The sequence below is a fragment of the Rattus rattus genome, chromosome 15 (assembly GCF_011064425.1).
Source record: "Rattus rattus isolate New Zealand chromosome 15, Rrattus_CSIRO_v1, whole genome shotgun sequence".
Taxonomy (NCBI): Eukaryota; Metazoa; Chordata; class Mammalia; order Rodentia; family Muridae; genus Rattus; species Rattus rattus.
In genome coordinates this window covers 34,898,397-34,904,360 of record NC_046168.1, presented here as the reverse complement: position 1 = coordinate 34,904,360, position 5,964 = coordinate 34,898,397, and the positions used below count along the sequence as shown (strand labels likewise).

Here is a 5,964-nt window from a genome sequence, read left to right as displayed (position 1 = left end):
GGTTACCATTATATTTTTGTAATGATGAAGATATAATTCTATTTCTTTTTCAAATCAAATCTATTACATGGAAAAAGAGAAATTTGCTTAATAATTTTTAAATAACAATGTAAATTATGTTTTCTATGGTGCTTTATGATTATAGTAGTGTGTTTTAGATTTGAAAAATAACAAAGAGTATTTTACAACAACGTAAAACATGAAACTTTCAATTAGAAGAAAATGAATAAGGTAAATGTATAATTAATAAGGAATTTAGTAAGGGTGTTTGGGGAAATAGTTCAGGAACTCAGGTGATGAACTACTCTTGCAGAGAACCTGGATTTAATTCTGAATACTCACTTGGTAGTTAAAAATTGTGCCTATACTCCATATATTCCAATTTCAGAAAATTTGGCTTCTCTCTTGACCCTTGAAGAAGTTTTAGGCATTAGGTATGCATAAACTCAATCACACACACACACACACACACACACATTTCAATTGAAAACAATCTTTATTAAAAACAAATTAATAATAGGGAGCTATGAATAAACCACATTTATGAAATGATAGTCTATTAAATACTGGTTTATATGAGAAGTAACTTATATTGGTAACATGGAATGTTACTCTGGTAGCACAATTCAATACTATGAAAAGCCCAACTTAAGACTTGTGAAGTAGGATTTCTGAGTGTATCTTGAACCCATAATTAGAGTTTTTGGAGGGTGTATGTGTATGTATATGTGTGTGTATGTGTGTATGTGTCTGTGTTTCAGGAAAGATGTTGAGAGAAACTCTAATGTGTAGTAAGAGTTAAAGATATAGTAGGATAGTTAGACTACTGCCAAGAAATGAAATGTGTTAATAAGACTAAATAATGCAATATTAAACTTAACTAATTAGAACATAAAATATAAATGGATAGATCAATAAAAATAACTGTACAAGAATCTAATGGTTAAAAATGATATCTAGAATTAGAGCATGAGCCTTGCTGTCCACCTGCTGACATGAGTTTCATTCCTGGAACCTGCGTGGTAGAAGGAGAGAACTGATCCTTGTAAGTTGTTCTCTGATTATGAAATGAACTTGCAGTCTGTGGAATATTCACATTCATTCACAAGCACTACACACACATAAATAAATGTTAAAAATATTGAAAAAACCACAGCTCCCTGCTCCCAAACCCCACGGGAGAGAGAGCTCACCACCCGGACAGATAAGCACTCCTGAGACTGCGGAGCGGGAGAGACTACCAATACTGCCCACCCCTGCCCATATCCCTGGCCCAAGAGGAAACTGTATAAGGCCTCTGGGAACCGGAAGATAGGGACACTCAAGCAACAGGTCCCCTGCTGTACAAACACTGCCCAGACCTGAAGGAAACCGGTCAACAGCTCCCTGCACGCAAATCCTGTGGGAGGGAGAGCTAAATATTCAGAGGGACAAACATGCCTGGGAAGCCAGAAGAGACTACACTCTGTCCACATTTCTGACTCCAGAGGAAAACACATAACGCCCTCTGGGACCCTGGTGCACGGGGGCAATGGGAAAAGGCAGTGCAGGCCATTCTGGTTGCCACCCTCACTGAGAGCTCAAAAGCAGCCCCCCAAGAGGAACTTCAGCAGCGGGACCAGAGGTAAGACCAACTTTTCTGCTCCAAGTCACCTGCCTGGTGGACTCAGGACACATGCCCACAGGAACAGCTGAAGACCAGTAGACAGGAAAGACTACACGCTTGAAAGCAGAACACTCTGTTCCCATAACTGGCTGAAAACAGGTCTACAGCACTCGTGACACACAGGCCTATATGAGGGTCTAGACACTGACAGAAATAGCAGAACAAGGTAACACCAGAGAGAACCTGATGGCGAGAGGCAAGCACAGGAACCCAAGCAACAGAAACCAAGACTACATGGCATCATTGGAGCCCAATTCTCCCACCAAAGCAAACACTGAATATCCAAACACACCAGAAAAGCAAGATCTAGATTTAAAATCACATTTGATCATGATGATGGAGGACTTCAAGAAATACATAAAGAACTCCCTTAGAGAAACGAAGGAAAACATAAATAAACAAGTAGAAACCTATATAGAGGAATCACAAAAATCCCAGAAAGAATTCCAGGAAAACACAATCAAACAGGTGAAGGAATTAAAAATGGAAATAGAAGCAATAAAGAAAGCACAAAGGGAGACAACCCTGGATGTAGAAAAACAAAGGAAGTGTCGCCAGCTTATAACATAGACGTGCGGTAGAGTTTGAGCCCCTCTCGTACACGAGGCACTTGTGTCCTGCTTTCCAGCGCCTGCAGTGAAGATGTCCCACCCATCCCCAGCAGGCAAGCCCTCCAATTCCAAGAACCCGGGAGTCTTCTTTGACGTGGACATCGGCGGGGAGCGAGTTGGACGAATTGTTTTAGAATTGTTTGCAGATATTGTTCCTAAAACTGCAGAAAATTTTCGTGCATTGTGTACAGGAGAAAAGGGCACTGGACCGACAACTGGGAAACCTCTGCATTTTAAAGGATGCCCTTTCCACCGAATTATTAAGAAATTTATGATTCAGGGTGGAGACTTCTCAAATCAGAATGGGACAGGTGGAAAAAGTATTTATGGTAAAAATTTGAAGATGAGAATTTTCATTATAAGCATGATCGGGAGGGTTTGCTGAGCATGGCAAATGCAGGCCCCAATGCAAATGGTTCTCAGTTCTTTATCACAACAGTTCCAACTCCTCATTTGGATGGGAAACATGTGGTATTTGGTCAAGTAATAAAAGGACTAGGTGTGGCAAGGATGCTTGAAAATGTAGAAGTGAATGGTGAAAAACCTGCCAAACTCTGTGTTATTGCAGAATGTGGAGAATTGAAGGAAGGGGATGACTGGGGAATATTCCCCAAAGATGGCTCTGGGGATAGTCATCCAGATTTCCCCGAGGATGCAGACATAGACTTAAAGGATGTAGATAAAATTTTATTAATATCTGAAGACTTAAAAAACATTGGAAATACTTTTTTCAAGTCTCAAAACTGGGAGATGGCTATTAAAAAATATGCAAAGGTTTTAAGGTACGTGGATAGTTCAAAGGCTGTTATTGAGAAAGCAGATGTATCCAGACTGCAACCCATAGCCTTAAGTTGTGTGCTGAATATTGGTGCTTGTAAATTGAAGATGTCAAATTGGCAGGGGGCAATTGACAGTTGCTTGGAGGCTCTTGAAATGGACCCTTCACACACTAAAGCACTATACCGAAAAGCGCAAGGATGGCAAGGATTGAAAGAATATGATCAAACATTGGCTGATCTTAAGAAGGCGCAGGAGATAGCCCCAGGAGATAAAGCTATCCAGGCAGAATTGCTTAAAGTCAAACAAATGATAAAGGCACAGAAAGATAAAGAGAAGGCAGTGTATGCAAAAATGTTTGCTTAATAAGGATTAAAGTTTCCTTAACTATTATACATTGATTATATAAAGGACAATGTATATTACTGTCTACATAATCCCTGATGTGTTTCCCTTGATCTTTGTCATTGTTTACATAGCAGTGCTGACATCGGTTCCTTAATAAAGTTACGAATTACAGTGAAAAAAAAAAAGAAAAACAAAGGAAGAGACAAGGAGCCGTAGATACAAGCATAATTAACAGAATAAAAGAGATAGAAGAGAGAATCTCAGGAGCAGAAGATTCCATAGAAATCATCGACACAAGTATCAAAGATAATGTAAAATGGGAAAAGCTACTGGTCCAAAACATACAGGAAATCCAGGACTCAATAAGAAGATCAAACCTAAGGATAATAGGTATAGAAGAGAGTGAAGACGCATACGTCAAAGGACTAGTAAATATCTTTAACAAAATCATAGAAGAAAATTTCCCTAAACTAAAGAAAGAGATAGATGCCCATCAACATACAAGAAGCCTACAGAACTTCAAATAGATTGGACCAGAAAAGAACTCCTCCTGTCACATAGTAGTCAAAACACCAAATGCACAAAACAGTGAAAGAATTTTAAAAGCACTAAGGGAAAAAGGTCAAGTAACATATAAGGACAGACCTATCAGAATCACACCAGACTTCTCACCAGACACTATTAAAGCCAGAAGATCCTGGACAGATGTCATACAGACCCTAAGAGAACACAAATGCCAGCCCAGGTTACTGTATCCAGCAAACTCTCAATTAACATAGATGGAGAAACCAAGATATTCTATGACAAAACCAAATTTGCACGATATCTTTCTATAAATCCAGCCCTACAAAAGATAATAAATGGTAAAGTACAACATAAGGAGGCAAGCTACACCCTAAAAAAGCAAGAAACTAATCATCTTGACAACAAAACAAAGTGAAGAAAAGCACACAAACATAATATCACATCCAATTACGAATATTTCAGGAAGGAACAATCACTATTCCTTAATATCTCTCAACATCAGTGGACTCGACTCCCCAATAAAAAGACACAGATTAACAAACTGGATATGTAATGAGGACCCTGCATTCTGCTGACTACAGGAATCACAACTCAGAGACAAAGAGACACTACCTCAGAGTGAAAGGCTGGAAATCAACTTTCCAAGCAAATGGTCGGAAGAAGCAAGCTGGAGTAGCCATTCTAATATCAAATAAAATCGATTTTCAACTAAAATTCATCAAAAAAGATAACGAAGGACACTTCATATTCATCAAAGGAAAAATCCACCAAGATGAATTCTTAATCCTAAATATCTATGCTTCAAATACAAGGGCACCTACATACATAAAAGAAACCTTACTAAAGCTCAAACAATAATAGTAGGAGATTTCAACACCCCACTCTCATCAATGGACAGATCATGGAAACAGAAATTAAACAAAGACATAAACAGACTAAGAGAAGTCATGAATCAAATGGACTTAACAGATATTTATAGAACATTCTATCCTAAAACAAAAGGATATACCTTCTCACCACTTCATGTTACTTTCTCCAAAATTGACCATAGAATTGGTCATAAAACAGGCCTCAACAGATACAGAAAGATAGAAAAAATCCCATTCGTCCTATCAGACCACTAGGTGCAAAAGCTGGTCTTCAAAAATGATAAGGGAAGAATGCCCACATATACATGGAAGTTGAACAATGCTCTACTCAATGATAACCTGGTCAAGGAAGAAATAAAGAAAGAAATTAAAGACTTCTTAGAATTTAATGAAAATGAACGTACAACATACCCAAACTTATGGAACATGATGAAAGCTGTGCTAAGAGGAAACTCAGAGCCCTGAGTACCTTCAGAAAGAACCAGGAGAGAGTATATGTCAGCAGCTTGACAGCACACCTAAAAGGTCTATAACAAAAAGAAGCAAATACACCCAGGAGGAGTAGAAGGCAGGAAATAATCAAACTCAGAGCTGAAATCAACCAAGTAGAAACAAAAAAGAATCAACAGAACCAAAAGTTGGTTCTTTGAGAAAATCAACAAGGTAGATAAACCCTTAGCCAGACTAACGAGAGGACACAGAGAGTGCGTCCAAATTAACAAAATCAGAAATGAAAAAGGGAGACATAACTACAGATTCAGAGGAAATTCAAAAAATCATTAGATCTTACTATAAAAGCCTATATTCAACAAAACTTGAAAATCTGGAGGAAATGGACAATTTCCTAGACAGAAACCAGGTACCGAAGTCAAATCAGGAGCAGATAAACCATTTAAACAACCCCATAACTCCTAAAGAAATAGAAGCACTCATTAAAGGTCTACCAACCAAAAAGAGCCCAGGTCCAGATGTTTCTGTGCAGAATTCTATCAGACCTTCATAAAAGACCTCATACCAATACTATCCAATTATTCCACAAAATTGAAACAGATAGAGCGCTACCGAATTCCTTCTATGAAGCCACAATTACTCTTATACCTAAACCACACAAAGACCCAACAAAAAAAGAGAACTTCAGACCAATTTCCCTTATGAATATTGACACAAA

General features: G+C 38.2%; 1 pseudogene; it reads left to right on the top strand.

Moving 5' to 3' along the window:
- Positions 1-2,220: 2,220 nt before the first annotated feature.
- Positions 2,221-3,597, top strand: LOC116884762 (annotated as a pseudogene).
- The last annotated feature ends 2,367 nt before the right edge of the window (positions 3,598-5,964 follow it).